Raw genomic sequence first — 14276 nt, 5'->3', positions numbered from 1 at the left:
AATTTGGATAAGACTTTAATAAAGAAGTAACTAATATCATGGAACTCGTAGTGTTCAGTTCGAACTCGGCAAAAGCAAAAAAAAAGACCATGTATTATTTCTCTATTCAAGCCACCGGTAGACTGACCTCCTACCACTAATATCTAGGAATATATTACTGCCCCTAGCATGCCATTACATCCGTCATCTGGTTTTCGTCTACTGGAGACCGCGATCTTGGATTATGATATCACACCTGCAAACATGTTTTCGTCTGCTACAGGCCGTCATCTAAAATATTGACATCACAACCACCATCTTGTTTTCTTCTTTTGTTGGCCACCATCTTTAATTATGACAAAATATCTACCATCTTGTTTAAGTCTGCTGGAGGCAGCCATTTATATTTTCAGCACTTGCTACTAGGAGCGCAAGTGTTACGTAGTGACAATGAAACATCTTCTAGAAACTGCTGCCGCCATATTGTTTTCAGTACTCGCTACTAGCAGTGCTAGTACACACATCGTCTGCCAGAGTATGCTGTCACCATATTGGTTTATTTTTACTAGCTATAGTGCATTCATATTAAAAAAAAATTGACACTCACCATATTGTCGGCTTTGTTGGCGGCCACCTTGAAAATATTTATTTAACCATAAATTCAGGAAAAATTCCAAATTTTATTAAAAACACTCAAGAATTTACTGATTGATTTGATGGATTCATGTCCTTGTTTCGATACTTATTCGAAGCAAATAAATATATTTCTAGGTAAAAACACTCTTATTTAATATACCTTATCAAAATCCTTAAAGAGGCCAGTACGCTGATGATGACGTATTGACCACTATCTTGATAATTTATAATTTCTTAGCTAGAAATTCGGAAAAAATAAAATAATAAAATCAAAAACACAAATTTAATTTACTGATTGTCTCGATCGAAACTTGTCCTTGGTTTTATGTTTGGTCAATGAAAAAAATTTTTTTTAATGGCCATAAATATATATTTAATTAATAATCCTCACTGCACTTGTTACGAGATAATATCTTTGTTACTAGATTGAACTCTGTGATGAAATCGTATCCCTGTGATGTGATCGTATCGCTGTGATAAGATCATATCTTTGTGACAATCTCGTATCCTTTTAACGAGATTGTATCCATGTGAAGAAATCGTATTCATCCGATGAGATCGTATTCCTGTGATGAGATCGTATCCCTGTGAATATGTGTGTATCCCTCTGATTATATCGAATCCTTTATGCGTTAAATAATTTTATACAAAATGTTCGTCCTTTTCGTTATGTGAGCATAGTAAAGGCTGTAGTCAGGACTAAAGATTTTATATTTCGAACAACTTTTCGTCTTGTAGTAAGCATTAAAATGCTTTGAGAATTCTTGGTCATATAGTAAAGTTTAATAACACTTGCTTAGTTTATTTGTTCTAATTCCTTGTAATGGATTGCATCCATTGAGTAGTTCGGTCAGTTCAGAGACTCTTCTTGCCGGCATGAAATATATCATATTTGTAAAAATATATAGAAAGTATGGACGAAGAAGGCCATGAGTTCGAATATAATTGGCCTATACGCCCGAAATTGTAAATTACTTGGTAGAAATGTATGACAACTATAGAAAAAAGACTTCCTAGGTAGGCGTGCTGGAATCGAGTAACATATTTATTCAGCCGGAAGGAGTCTAAGTTTGCAGTGAGAATGACTTATAAAAAAAATAGTTAAGACCACGAATAAAAATGTTTCCATTGACCAAGGAAAAAACCAAGGAAAGGACTCGATTGAGTAAATCAGTAAATTAAAAGATTTTTTTAATGATATTTGGAAATTTTTTCCGAAAAAATAGTGAAATAATTACAAATTTTTAACATAGTGGTCAATATGTCATCATGAGCTTACTGGAGGATGGTATACGAATAATATAATTAGCTTTTAGGATTTTGACAATGATTTTTTAAATAAGAGTTTTTTATTATATTATTATATATATTGCATCGATTAAGTACTGGACCAAGGACAGGAGTCGATAAAATCAATCAATAAATTAATGAGTGTGTTTTTGATGAATTTTAAGAATTTTTTCTTAATATTTCTAGCTAAATATTTACAGATTTTTTAGATGGCGGCCAAGATGGCTGACATTATTACGGATTACAAGGTTATAAACACTTGTGCACTCTAGCGGGTAAAAATTAAACTAATATGGCAGCAGCACCACACACTGCAGACGATGTGTGTAATAGCACTTCTAGTAAAAAGTATCGAAATCAAGATGGCGGCAACAGTAGTTTTACTAGTAGCAAGTACTGAAAATAAAGTTGGCGTCCCCCATTAGGTTAAAACAAGATGGTGGCTATGATGTCATAATCCAATATGATGGTTTACAGAAGACGAAAACAAGACAGTGTCGGTGATGTCATTGAATTAGATACCTGCGTTCAATAGACGAAAACATGATTATGGCTGTGATATCATAATCCAAGATTGCAGTCTCCAGTAGATAAAAACAAGATGCCACAAAAAAAATTGATAAGAGTGGTGGGAGTTCAGTCATCCGGTGGCTTCCGTGCAGGAGGGATCTATTGTAATTTTTTTGACCTAAACGTGTTCGAACAGAAGACTCCAAGCTCCATGATGTGTCTTTTTTTATGAATATCCTTTACACCTAGAAATGAAATTGTAATTCCTTTTATTTTTTTCCATTTTTAAAATAATAATTAGGGATTTTAAAAATGGCGGACGTGACATCATATAATATGGTGGGATGTGTTTTATTAAAATGTAATTAATTATTTTTTTTATAAATGTTTACATATTTTCCTATTTTTTCCGATACCAATTACAGATTTGTCAATATGGCGACTGTAATGATAATTGCAATGGTGATATAATTCAAAATGGCGGCCATGATATCCTGACTGTCGAGGTAATTACCTCGGCAGCTTAGGGCGGCTTGTTGACGAGGAATTTAAGCTGCTTTGAGAAATTTTCAAGCCATCAGCATTTTTTGAGGAATAAAATGGGAAATTTTACTTCCAATCGGACATTTTTCTATCAAAAATAGAGTTATTAATTTTTGTGATTTTTTATTTTTGGCTGAATTAAAAAAACTGGGCATTTTGGCGAATTCGTGGCGAATTCATGCAAATTTGGGCCAAATTTGAGTCATTTTTGACCTTTTTTTGCCAAATGTTTTGGTAAAGGGTATTATAAAGGTCATCCAAGAGGGACTTCGTGACTTCACAATGCAAGATAATGGCTGATCGTCCCAATACACTCTCCGGCAGCCGCCATCGTTCCTCATATTATATACAACTTGCTTTCATGAGAACATTCCCTTCATTTTATGTTTTTCGCCCGCTGGACCACATAATTATTCATCCTTAGTCATTTCTCTACCCCACCATTCGCTTCTTTCTTACCCCTACTTTGCTTTCTGGCCGCCTCTAGCGCTGTGCGCATTTGTGAGCTCTGTGGCAGCAAGGTGCCTACTTGTCAAATCTGTTGTTTCATTATAGCTTTGGCGTTCGAATCGATGCGTGTCACACAAGTGTTAAAGTTCTTTTCATTCAGAGGTATCATTATAAATAATGATGACTGCATTTGCAAAATCATCAGCCACTTGAGCCATTAAAAGTTACTACATTTTGCTACCGACGTGATTGAAAACATTTTTTTATTGTTTACAGAGAATGTTAAAGCAGAACATGTTGATAATTAAAAGTTACTACCGAAGATGTTACCAGTCTTGTCGCAAATGTTATAAAAAAAACTTTAGTAAGTACAATTCTGTAGCTCATTTGTCATGAAAGAAAGTTTGTAGAAAAAGTTATTAAATCATATTTAAGAGTCGTTACACAGAATGTTAATAAACACATGTTGATACATATAGGTAATATCAAAGATTTTTTAAATTTTGTACTTTCGGGATAAGAAAAACTTTTGACGAGCTCATTTAAATAACCTAGCATATGTTGTTAGCACCACCTTTAAACGAAATGTCAATGTTACTCGCATGTTACTTATCGTTGTCACTGAATATTATTTCATGTTAGCAACTCTGGATTCTTAGAGACCATGTCACATGTCATTCCAGAGTATGGTACAGTCATCTGCGAGTAAGATCCTCGCTATTAGACATGTTTAATTTCTGATTCGACAAAAATAAATATAAAGTTATTTATATTCCCAATGAAGTTATTTGTAATAAAAATATTATTAACTAGCTAATAACATGCAGTTTTACTCGCGCATTTTCAAGATAAAACTGATATTTTAGCATTGAAAGAAAGGTAGGTATTTATTCCAAACATTTTAATTTAAAAAAATACACTATAAATTGGCAGATGCTTTAAAGGTTTAATTCTATCGAAACCGCTAAGGAATAATATGTTTAAAGTTATTTGGTGTTTGGATTAAGTATCTGATTTCATAACTCTTGTTTTAGTGTGTCCAAGGGTTATCTTTATGAAATCACACTTAAAATTATTTTATTCAATGAGGTAGACAATTTTAACAATTGTCAAACACGTACCTAGTTAATTTTAATTAAGTTTATGCCAACTATTACACTAAAATTTTCACTTAATATCGTTACAGCTATGCTAAGAATAGTTAAATAATTTCACCTTTATTTAAGATATATTATATAATCGTATATTTATTTAAAATATATGGTACAGATATCAAATTTAATTTCTAACCCATTAGTTGATTCTTAGTTACGCTTAGTATTACTTGAACTACATTCCAAAATTTTTACCCCTCTCCTCTTTCTCCACAGTATGTCTATGTAAAAATTCAGAACTAGGTTATTATGGAAACAATCCTTAAAAAAATAAAACCAAACACATAATTCCTTTTTTTTACCGCAGATTCCAAATTCAAAATAATTATAATACAGTTACATTTAAATAGAATTCATATTTATCTTGCCAATACCATACTTATTATGAAGATTTTTATTTTCTTTTTAAATAAAATGAACCCTTGTCAAAACTTAACAGTTAATATTCCATGGAATTTTTAATATGGGAAGCTGGCTTAAGCAATGTTTATTAATCAGAGCCAATATCTTAAATCATGTTTGATTTCACCAGAAGATATTATTTTTTATGTTTAAACCGTATTTATATTAGTACACACCTTAGGAATTAGATATTCAGCAAGTAGTCAAAAATATTTGGTATATTTTTCATTTTTATAAATCATACAGCATATCTTCATCCCGCTTGTTTACCTTCAGAAATACTACTTTTGAAATAAAACCAACGGACTGCCATTTTACTCATGTTGCGGTTGAATATATAAAAATGGTAAAGGTAAAAATCATGCTATTAAATCATACAATTTAGGTTAATCTTTCCCAGTTTCTTACCTCCATCTTAATTTCCTTTAATGTTTTGATTGATTGATATGAAAATTAACGCACCCCCGTCTCACTGCCTGCGGGGTCGAATATCAAAAAATTATAAAATAACATTACGAAATTAATTATCTAATTGATCCATGATTAGATACTTATTATATCCATCTTTATTTGCTATGGAGATATGATATATTTTTTTATGATAAAAGAAAACTTACTCCTTTTTCACACCTTTAAAAGTCGAAATCCAGAAAATTAAAAATAAAAAAAATAAAAAATTGCAATTCGTAACTCGGTACGCTTGTTTTTCATTATTAGTTTCTGACTCTTTGATCTATTAGTTTCGGAAATGTACATGTTTTGGTTTAACCCAAACTTAACCCTTTTATACCCTAAGGGGCAGGATCTTGTAAAGTAGTAAAATAATTAGAGATGTTCTGACTTTTTGGTGACTAGTTGTTAAAGCAGACTATCCGGCCACTTTTGTAGTCGGCGACTATTCAGCAAAGAGCGCCGACTATCCGACTTCTTACTTTGTATGCATTTCTCAATAAAATGTATATAGGGGAATTACATTAAATAAAAACCTGAATTGTTTATAAATATTTTTATTTTATAATCTGTTTTACACATTTTGTAATGTAAAGCAAACAACCTTTCCTTTGGTAATCATTTTCTAAAATACTTACATCTAAAGAAAAAAAATCTATGACATTTATCAAACAAAATTAGTATTTAAATTAACAAACAAAACAACATAATATCTTCTTATCTTAAATAAATATTTAAAAATATTTATTCTTTTTTAAATAATAATAATGGGAATTTTTATTACATTTTTTATTAACAGACTACGTAATATAAAGCAAAATTGCATGTACATAATGAACAGTAAAAAAAATTAAAAAATTCTAAACATTAACTTCTTCATAAAAACAAAAACAATAAGTATAACGTGTACTTATATGATTTATAACCGTACATAACCTTATCAAATCAAATTTGTGACAAACAAAAATTTCATTTGTTTAAATTTTTTATTAATTAATTACATTTTTAATTTAAGATAAATTATGATGTAAAAGACTACAGCTTCTGCCCTATCTGGCAGTAATCGATTTCTTTTTGTTTTGTATATGTTCCCGGCATCTGAGAACAGCCGCTCACTGTAAACGGAACTTGTGGGCCAACAAAGGTATACTTTAGTGAAGCGCGACATTTCAGGATACCTAGAACTATTACGGCTCCACCACTGAAATGGTTCATCATTGCGCTTTATCACCGGTAACGCACAGTAGGACTGCAGTTCATGAGCTGCCTTTGACCTGTCATTACGGATTTTCAGGATGGCGGCCGTAACGGAAATTGCAACGATGACGTCATAATCCAAGATGGCGGTCATAATCCTAGATGACGTCAGAGGCTTATCAGAGGCTTTAGACATGGATTCTTAAGCCTCTTTTAGGACATTGTGTTACTTCTAAGACAAAAAGTATTTTGAGGTTTTTCGAAATCCTAATTTTCGAACTGTGGAGTTTTTTTGAGAATTTTTGGCGGGATTTTTTCCCCCAAAAAACGGAAATTATTGCGATTTTTGGTGATTTGTGGGAAAATATTGGCGAATTTTGGCAAATTTTGAAGGTTAAATGTCAAGGTCAAGGTCAAAGTTCAAGGTCAAGGTCATCCATGATGGCCGCAGTGACGTCGGAGATGGACGTGACGTCAGAGCTCGGTCAGCTCCACGCTCCTCACCCTGAACCCTGTCCCCGGAGCCCCTTTTATATACTACTAACTTTCTTTTTGACATGATTAAATTTTAATTCAGCTATTTAACTTTAATGAAAAATAACAGTATTGTTTATATTTTTTTACACAAAAACACTGCTCTGACCCGTGCAAAAGCAAACATCAAGAAACAATGCGAAGTAAACAAAACATGTTCCGACATTGTCGCAGGCGGCGGGTGCGACTTGCCCGCGAATCAGATGTAAACGAAGCGTCACGGAAATTGCCGAATACTCCCGAAACCGTGATCGAATTGACCGACTAGTCGGCCAAAGTCATAGTCGGCACTTCTCTAAAAATAATACACTTTTGTTTATTATTTTCACTAATGTTATTTATTTATTTTAAGAGGTACAATTTTTATAATTTTTCAAAACTTAAACCCCTTTCCCCCTTACAAAAAGAATTTCAATAAATGAAAAAAAATCCAATAAGTCACTCTTAATGCAAGTTATTTCTTATTTTCTGAAATTATGGCCACAATTTAATCAGAAGTTTTAATTGATGTTTTAAAAATATACCTAAACATTTTACTCGCCTTAGGTATAAGTTTTCGCAAAATGGTAAAATGGTGGTTGATAGTTTTCGTATTATTATTGTTGGTACCCAATGTCTTTTATTATTTTTGATTAGATTCTGGGATGTGATCACTTACCTTAGACAAATATTTACCCCTAAGAAGTGGAATTTATTAAAATGGTAAAAATGATGTTGGCAGTTTTCGTATGGTTACTCTTGGTACCCAATATATTTTCTTACACTTCTTAAAACCATTTTTACCCCTTTGCACCACTCACAGGTTGAAAATCTCAAAATGGCAAAATTTTGGTTTGTACCTTTGTATGTTTATTATTGGTAACAAATATATTTTCTTGTGTTTAATTATTTTAGGAGACATAATGAACTATCTTTAAATATAAGTACCTCTTTTTCACCCCAATAAGGGTGGGATTCGGTTATTATATAAAATCGTTTTTAATTAGCCAAAGAGCTTTCTAATATTAAGAGTTACATCAAAATCCATCAAGTAATTTTCGATTAAAATCAAACAAACAGACAAGCAAACAGAAAAAACAAAAATAATAACAGACAAAAATTGTAAAACATATATTTTTCAAATCTTTACAATTAAATATCCATCTACAGTGGTTTCGTTTTGCAATTTCATCTAATGTACAGACTTTTTAACACTAACAGTTTTATTTATATTATAGACTAGTTAATAACCAGCAGTTTCTCTCGCGCTATTTCAGAGTAATCTAAATTGTGACTTAACTTTGTGCATTGAAGCACTTTTGGAGGAGGCTTGAGGTCGCAATAGCTGTCACAGTAGAGCATTGTGTGGCCAGAAATTTTATAGGCGACCCTGGGTATTCCTTTACCTGAAGATACATCCAAATTAATAATCTCGCATTCATAATGTCTTGGTTTTAAAGGTAAGTCGTCTCTCACGAATATTACATGAATATTCACTATTTTCAGTATGGCTGCGTATTTTTGAGCGCTGTGTGAAGTAAACTATTAGCGTCCTCTCCACTTCCCTCACTTCCTTCGCTGATGGCTGCGACCATCGCCACCACCGGTCGCGCGGTAAGGTATTGAAACGAGACACAGTCATTTTACTGTGCTGTGGATTTTGTTGCAAAAGTTTCACCTGACTTTTCGTTGTAGTTACGCTATTCACTACTCCAGCCACGCTTTCTACCAATGAGCCCAGTGCTGCTAAGGACGGGAAAATAAATTGCAAAACGTTTTTTTTATTTGTTTATTTATTTTATTTTTTATTTGTTAATCTAATGCCTACCCCTATATTGCGTTTATAAGCCATTATTTTACTAACGCCCCAAGCTGCGATCTTTCTCATAGATTAGTTGGCAGGTTCCTTGCAATTTGCGATACTATTGCAGCTAAAATATGATCCACTTGATGCCTGTCTTCCAAATTTTTGCTCTTTGAATATGAAATATCTTTGCATGCTCTGTTAAAAATATTTATGCCTGGGTCTTCACGATCTAGACATTTCGCAGGTTTGGTACCGGGTCTGCAGTGCTGATAAGGTTGCAAATGTAACTCGAAATACAATTTATTTATGAGTGAGTTAATAAGTAATTTACAATTTTACTTCCTTCCCGCACGATGCATACCACCATAATGACATTGTAATGTATAAATACACAATTTTATAGTTTCTGCACTTTAGTCGTCAAAATGGTAGTAGTCCCGCAACATGCTAGATTAACAATTGAAATTATTTATGATGATTTGATAAACAAACGGAAACAACAAAGTTGAGAAATTTAAGAAAAGTGCTTGTGTTTCTATTGGTTGTTGGGGTGCTGGTGTATGATTGTGCGAGAACCGGTGTATTCATCGTTATATGGCAGTTGGCAGGATTGCGGATGTAAAAGACGAATGTTACTGAAAATGACCGACGAGGTCCCGATCACAGTCATATAAATAGGTCTGGCAACTTCCTATCCTTTGCATTTGTCTGTGAAGCTTGCGGTGGCCTGCGAACAATCGATGCTAGTAGTAGTTTAACCCATAATTAACATTGTATTAAATGAGAGTTTCATATGAAAGATGATATTAGCCCTAATTCCATCCCATTTTTTAAAAATTTTTCCGATACTACAATTTTTTCATTCGTTTGTGTGCTTGGTAAAGAACTAATCTGTACCAATGCCTTAATTATTTTCCGAATTTGTAAGTTAAGTTGAAATGTTTCAGGAATATGTTTAGAATTATTGTAATATCAGGGATCTGGCTCAGTGGTCAAACACATGCTCTGGCATTCTGCCGGCTTGTGTTTGATACCCGCTGGTACTATTTGGTTTTACATTTAATTTTTTTATTTCTCATAATGTTAACTTATTAATTGTAGAAATCGAAAATATTTACACAGTTCAATATATATATAATATTAATATATTCAAGATATTAAATTAACTGTAAATTAGTTAAATCATATATTTAAAATGGAATTGATTAAATGATATATTTTTTTAATTTCTATTTACTTTAGAACGTGGTTGTGATTTTATTCAAAACCTCACACAATTATGTAATTCAATTGTTTAAACATATTTGAATTCTGTGATTAATAGTTTAATCACAGCACTTGACCACTGCACTACGCCTCTGATTTGACAGCATTTAAAACTTATTCCTGAAACATCACTTGAACTTAACTAACAATTCCGAAATTTTTTTCGAGGCATTGGTACTGATTAGGCATTTAACAAGCACCCAAACGAATTTAAATATAGTAAACTGGGAAGAAAAAAATGGGGATTAATTTGGAAGAATATTTTAGTTTATAGGAAAATCTCATTTAATACAATTTAATGCAATACTAATGATGGGTGCAACTACTACTAGCGCCGATAGTTCGCAAGCCACCGCGAGCTTCACTAAGCCGACGGAGAATGAAGGTAAGATGCCAGACCTATCTATATGACCATTGTCTCGATTATATGCATCGAGAGGCAAACACGCCCGAATATAGCAGAATCTTTACGATTGGAAAGCCACCCCCAAAATTCGTAATCCCTAAGAAATAAATTGCACCCATTGCCCTATTTACATACTACTTCATGAAATTTTAAAAACAAGCTCACACTGCGTAGCTGTACACTATTGATACTAGGAAACCAATTTTTTCTACAGTCCTCCGTCATTTTACACGAATGTACAAACTAAATTACAATAGCTAATTGGTAAATTTGACATTTAAAGTACCTTAATATAAAAATGCACATACAATTAGTGTTACATTAATTAATGTCTTATTTTAATCACTATATTTAAGTTTTTTATATGCATTTATATAATTGTAAACGTGTAAAATATTCGTCAGAGTATATTTACAATGTCAAGTAACTGCAAAAAAAAACCCATACTCATACTAACGAAATCGCATTGAATTTACATATGCGTAATGTTAAACAATAGTTGAACACGTCGTCAAGGTAGTTCTATACACTTTAGTTTATTGAATACTAATTTGCACGGAGGTCGATAGGTCAATACGTTAGACTAGCTGTTATCAGGTCGTGAGTTCGTTACACTGCAACTTCCATGGCTTAAATAAATTGATCAATGAAAAGTAATAAAACCAAAAATAGTTTCTAAGTACATATATATAATAAACATACGCGGGCTACAAAAATAATGATAAATTACTAAGAAGTGTGATTTTACACATTCGTGATTAAACTTTACTTAATATAAATGTAATTTTTACTCGTATTAGCGATAAATTTACTAATGAATTTCAGATATATTAATGTATAAATCACGGAATAAATTAAAACACAATCTATGGCAAAACTAACCAAATATTAGAAACTGCATTTTTGTATATATGATAGTACTTTACAAAAACAATAATGGAAAAATGTACAATCTTCAGGTGTAAAAAACATAATATTTATGGAAACACTGTTTTTATTCACACTAACTGATAAATGACACCATTTGTATTTATATGTTACTTCTGGTTTCTATACCGACTCATAAATAACTATCGCCTATAAATGTTCATGTGTGTACTTGTAATGAAATGTTTCCTGACTGTTTCCCACTGTTTCTCATTGTCGAATACAAAGTGGATTAGCTCCTGCCATACTGGTTTCTCACAAATTAAGTGTCAGATTGCATATAGTTGGCGTATTATATGTGAGGTTTTGATGTGGCATGGAACTAAACATAAGCTTAGTAAATATTAGGCTGTCAAAAAAAAATAACGGCTTGGAAATATATTATTTATGCCTTGTAATACGCTAAAAATACATTATAATGGAGCCTAATTCTATTTGAAAACACGCAATGTCTCAATTGAGACAAACTTGAGATTCCATAACGTTACAAGGTAATTGGCGACGAAGTACGATAAGTAAAGATCTAATAAATAACTTATTTTAATGATAACCAGCATTTACAGTAGATGTTTGAAAGCACCACCCTCGGTGGCACTCGTGTGAACTGCGCGCGTTGCGTAGATCAATCGCGTGTGCTACATGGCGACTATCGCCGGGCAATGCTGCTAGCGCGCGCTTCACATTGGTGCGTTATGAACATCACCGTAACTCAGAAAAATTGCGGTTAGACACTAGGTTGAAATAAAATTTCCTGCTCCAAATTACGCCAGTCATCAGCTTCTTCGTTCACCTCACTTCTTCATGAAAAACCTTGTATTTTACATTCATAGCATAAAGAAAATCATTAAAAACTTCCTATTTCCTAGCAGTATAAAGAGAGTTTTAAGAAATATTTTTACAGAGTCAGACATTAGTAGATATTTATGTTTATCTATTCGTATCTATAATAGTCTATATTCAGTCGCAATTTGATACAATACCATACTTTTTTAAACTTTTAGTCGGAGACACACAAATGAGCTATCCTTTTCGTGGTATTTTAATCAACCAGTACCAACAATCTTAATGAGTCTGCTTTATGGGGAAGCTAACAATCTTTAACTTAAGTGAAAATAAAATATTAAGCTTAGGCATTAAAATAAAACTGAGAACAAAAAACACGGAACATTTTTAGCTCAAGGTTTTTGACTAAGTGAAAAACTACTATTAATTTAATGGATTCATAGCGAAATTGGTATTAGTTGTGTGTATAAAATATATGAGTATATGTTTGTTTATTTGTTTGTTACATGAACTATTTTTCATTCGTTTGAAAATAAACCATTTACTACCTTGTATATCATTCGTGTAAAGACAACTGGACGAAACTCGAATAGCCATTGGACTTCGTGTAGAATTTATGTTACATGTTGCGCAAGCATTTTGTTTCATTTCGTACTAATATTTCACCCTTAACGCACCTGAAGAAGTATCACTTCAAACATAGTGAAATGTTTCTTTTCATTACATACGGAATTAAATTAATGTTGATTTGATTTATCACGAATGCTTGGGTGGTATAGTGAGAAAACTATTCGCTCTTCACTTAGTCTACGCGATCTGGTTTAGATTCATAGTTGGTATATTTTTTGTGTTTTAAGTGGAGGACTGCTTTTGTAGACTTTTCGAGCAATATTCTTGCTTTTCCCATCTTTTTAGTCCTTACAGCTTTACACTATATAAAATTTTGCCTCGTTCTTTGTTCTCTCATATGGTTGGTCGGGTGTGACAAAGTTTTCTTTTTTTCGGGCGTGGCAGCTGCTTTAGTCCTCGCTCTAGTATCCAGTACTCGTACATAACTCACCTTTTTAGCTAAGAATCGGTAAGAATTAGGTTTGAAGAACACTTTAACCTTGGAGCACCCGTCACCGAATGGCTCGATCACAAACGCAATGGTGTTTTTATTTTTATTTTCTTTCTATTACTATTATTTGAGAGCTTTTCACGTAAATCTAGCACTAAAGCGCTATTGCGAGTTATTTTTTTAAAGACATTTTCTCTAATAGCGTTAAAATTACACGCAAGCATTCATAATCGTTATCATTTGTGTGACATTATACTTCCGAAAATAACGTTAAGTAAATGTCTGTTTTTAAAATTTAGGACCCAACTACAATGACAATTTCGCTATCGTGATAAACTTACATGTAAAACCATTAATTAAAAATAATGACTAGAAAATTAAATAACACACTTTTGCGATGTTAAATCCTACATTTACGTTTTATCCTCGCCAGCGTTGCACTTGGGAGATAAATCTCAGTTTTTTCGTATCCCAGCAGTACAGACCTGCACAATTTGCGTTATTTTCTGGCACTTCGCTAAACTCCACACCATTCTACTTAGATCAGTGGGTGTATTCTGATCACTGGCTGTGCCTTCTGTCCGGACTGTGTGCATCTGTGTCGTGTGAATGTTGTGGTGCTGTTTCTTTTAGACGTGTCCAACCCAGCCATTACACAATAAGAACATTGGTATAATATGCATCTGTATGCATTCTAGCGTGGTTTCAAATGATAAACTACTTTCTCAGGAGTATTAGCATAGAAAGTTGGCTATAAATTATGAATTTCTTTTTTTTCACCATTTTTCGCTTGCTTTCTAAAATTTCCTGCCTAGTTTGGATACGATCAACAGGCTTCCAACCTGTAACCGCGTGAATGTAGGCTATCATATTTTTTACATTAACCACTTAAAAACTTTATAA

General features: G+C 32.7%; 1 protein-coding gene across 2 annotated transcripts in view; it reads left to right on the top strand.

The window, feature by feature from the left end:
• Positions 1-14276, top strand: part of LOC134529380 (glycine receptor subunit alpha-2) — a 314756-nt gene that overhangs the window by 278389 nt on the left and 22091 nt on the right. The window lies entirely within an intron of this gene.

Source organism: Bacillus rossius, chromosome 2 (genome assembly GCF_032445375.1).
Source record: "Bacillus rossius redtenbacheri isolate Brsri chromosome 2, Brsri_v3, whole genome shotgun sequence".
Taxonomy (NCBI): Eukaryota; Metazoa; Arthropoda; class Insecta; order Phasmatodea; family Bacillidae; genus Bacillus; species Bacillus rossius.
This window is presented reverse-complemented; position numbering and strand designations above follow the sequence as displayed.